This window comes from Piliocolobus tephrosceles, chromosome 2 (genome assembly GCF_002776525.5).
Source record: "Piliocolobus tephrosceles isolate RC106 chromosome 2, ASM277652v3, whole genome shotgun sequence".
Classification (NCBI taxonomy): Eukaryota; Metazoa; Chordata; class Mammalia; order Primates; family Cercopithecidae; genus Piliocolobus; species Piliocolobus tephrosceles.
In genome coordinates, this window is record NC_045435.1 from 63,274,723 (window position 1) to 63,277,998 (window position 3,276).

At 46.2% G+C, this 3,276-nt stretch overlaps 1 non-coding gene across 1 annotated transcript; it reads right to left on the minus strand.

Annotated features, from left to right (window-relative positions):
* Positions 1-651: 651 nt before the first annotated feature.
* LOC111534771 lies at positions 652-755 on the minus strand. The gene has a single exon (XR_002729209.1). It is a non-coding gene; the product is annotated as a small nucleolar RNA U13 (small nucleolar RNA).
* Between the last annotated feature and the right edge of the window lie 2,521 nt (positions 756-3,276).

Sequence of the window (3,276 nt, forward strand, 5' to 3'; positions counted from 1 at the left end):
TACACTAATGACCATTTATTTTACATCCCCGGCTGTATGACTTGAGAAGCCTGCTCTCTGATGTCAATTTCAAAAGAAATGTCTCTGTTATTAAGGATTACTAATCGGGTCCCCTTTGAAGTTCCTCAAAAGATACCAGGAAAGCTTTCAATAGCTTTTAACTCAAATAAATGTATGAAAATGATTATAACACCTCCATCATTGCCATTTGCCTCAGACATTGCTACCATAGGGACCAAGATGTCATCAAGGACCTGCTTTTAGACTTTGTTGACATCAATGTCAGATCAATGGCTGAAATAAAAGCATCTTCAAAATACTTCACAAAGCGATTGAATGATATGAGTTGCACAGAACATCCAAGCCTGCTTGGAGTGCCATGTTTGGTCAAGGAGAGGGTGGAAGAGGGAGACTCAAGACCCACCTCCTGCTTTCAAAAAGTCTTTCTCCATAATTAATACAGGAGTTTTAAAAAGATAACAAACAGATACCTCAAGCATTCACTGGAAGAATCACATCCACAAATTCTAATTTTGGGTTTGTATCGACCACAAGAGTCTGTGTCCAACACGTGTAAAAGGCTTTTTGGCAAATTCATCACTGTATATACCAGTTTGATTTGGGATACCTTTTTCATTTTTTCTTTTTTCACATCAAACGGGGAATGTGCCAACATCATAACAAAGTCTGACGGAGGCACATCTCACACACGAGCGTGAAAACCCAATCATCACGCTTATGAACTACCAAAGGATCCCAGGTTTTATTAACGAGCACATTTCTGGGTTTTGCTCTGCCAAGCTTCATGCTTTCATCCTCAGGCTAGTCTCCTCAGAGATAGAAAGCAGCTGTTCACTTCAAGACCGAAGTCTGAGTTCCGTGCAGGAAGAAGAGGTCAGGGAAGGGAAAAGGTAAAGGGGCCAAGGACGCAGAACTTTCTCCCAGGAAGAAAACATCACTCCGGACTTCTGCTTTCATCTCATTGGCCAGGGCTGTATCACAGGGCTATTCCCAGGAAGCTGGGTGGCCAGCAGGTCGCCTTTCCACCCTTTATAGAAAAGGTAGGCAATGGCCGGGCGCGGTGTCTCATGCCTGTAATCCCAGCACTTTGGGAGGCTGAGGCAGGCGGATCACTTGAGACCAGCCTGGCCAACATGACCAAATTGCATCTTTACCAAAAATACAAAAATTAGCTGGGCTTGGTGGTGCACGTCTGTAATCCCAGCTACCAGGAGGCTGGGGTGGGAGAATCATTTGAGCCCAGGAGGCGGAAGTTGCAGTGAGTCAAGATGGCACCGCTGCACTCCAGCCTGGGCGACAGAGTGAGACCCTGTTAGAAAAAAAAAAAAAACTAGGCAAGCGGACAGTGACAGATAATAGCTTTGGGATATCAATCAATGGTCTATCAAGGGACCCAGCCAAGAGTTTTCTGTGTTTTCTTCTGCCAATTCCAGACACTAAAACACTACCAGCAACTCTCACCTACTACCCCTATCATTTCCTAAAAGAAAGGGTATTTGAACACTGCCAAGGCCAGGCAGGGATGCTGTAATCACAACACTTCAGGAGGCCGAGGCAGGCGGATCTCTTGAGGCCAGGAGTTCAAGATCAGCCTGGCCAACATAGCAAAACCCCATCTCCACTAAAAAAAAAAAAAATTAGCCAGATGTGGTGGTGGGTGCCTGTGGTCCCAGCTACTCAGGAGGCTGAGGTGGGAGGATCACTTGAACCTGGGAGAAGGAGGTTGCAGTGAGCCGAGATTGCGCCACTGCATTCCATCCTGGGTGACAGAGGGACCTTGTTTAAAAAAAAAAAAAAAAAAAAAAAAACCTGCCAAAAGAGGAAAGACAATCTCAGAATAATGATCTGCCCACACACTGCACCATTGCTTTCGTTTTGTGCAAAACTCCCCCCATTGCTCCTAGTTTCTGAGATGTTTTCAGTGAAACGTCAGTCCTGGGAGTGGTGCTGAGGGATGGTGGTCCTGCATTTGCATCGAGATGCGTAAACCACAACACTGAAGGGCCTATGGCTTTCGGAGACAGAAACTGGAAAAATAATGTTTTTCGGATTTCTTCATACAAACGACCGTGGAAGTAAGTCTTATTACAAACTTAGATGAACTGCTGCTTCACAAAGGCAGCAGCAGGTTGGGCAGGTCTTGACAGAAAGTGCAGACAGCTGGCCCTCCCAGGACGGGAACCGCTGACTCCACTCAAGGCATCTGGTTCATGCAAACTCCGACGCAAACCGTGGTGGGATGGTAGCTTCAAGGGGACATGATGTCATTTCTCCTCAGTGAGTAGGTCACGTGGCTAGGGAGTTTGACTCTTTCCCTCCTTTTCCCAAAGAAGATTTTGTACCTCTCACAAACAAACATCCCATTTAAAGGAAGAATGCAAATTCTGCCTGGAAGAGCAGACTTGAAATCGGTCATTAATGGTTTAAAGGTTATTTCTCCACTGAGAACATTCTAGGCATTGTGATTATTGGCAGCAGCCCTTCAAGACAGTTTTTCTGCTAATTTTCCCTCAACCTCTTCAGTTGCGTTCTGAATTTTCAAAAGTAGGACCAAGCTAGTTATGAGTGACTATAAATTTGGAGGACGGAAATACACATGAAAATAACCACTACTGGTCGGGCACAGTGGCTCAAGCACACCTGTAATCCCAGCACTTTGGGAGGCCGAGGTGGGCAGATCATGAGGTCAGGAGATTGAGACCATCCTGGCCAACATGGTGAAACCCCATCTCTACTAAAAATACAAAAATTATCTGGGCATGGTGGCGCCTGTAATCCCAGCTACTCAGGAGGCTGAGGCAGGAGAATTGCTTGAACCAGGGAGTCAGAGGTTGCAGTGAGCCGAGATCACGCCACTGCACTCCAGCCTGGTGACAGAGCAAGACTCCGTCTCAAAAATAATCAAACAAACAAACAAATCCACTACTTAGAACAGAGGTCACCGGGTGTGGTGGCTCACACCTGTAATCCCAGCACTTTGGAAGGCCGAGGTGGGTAGATTCCTTGAGCCCAGGAGTCCAAGAACAGCCTGGGCAACATGGCGAAACCCCATCTCTACTAAAAATATAAAAAATTAGCCAGGAGTGGTGGTGCATGCCTGTAGTCTCAGCTACTCGGGAGGCTGAGGTGGCAGGATTGCTCGAGTCGGGAGTGGGAGGTTGCAGTGAGCTGAGATCATACCACTGCACTCCAGCCTGGGCAACAGAGACGCCATCTCAAAAAATAAAAAATAAATAAAAAATAAAAAAGAACAGA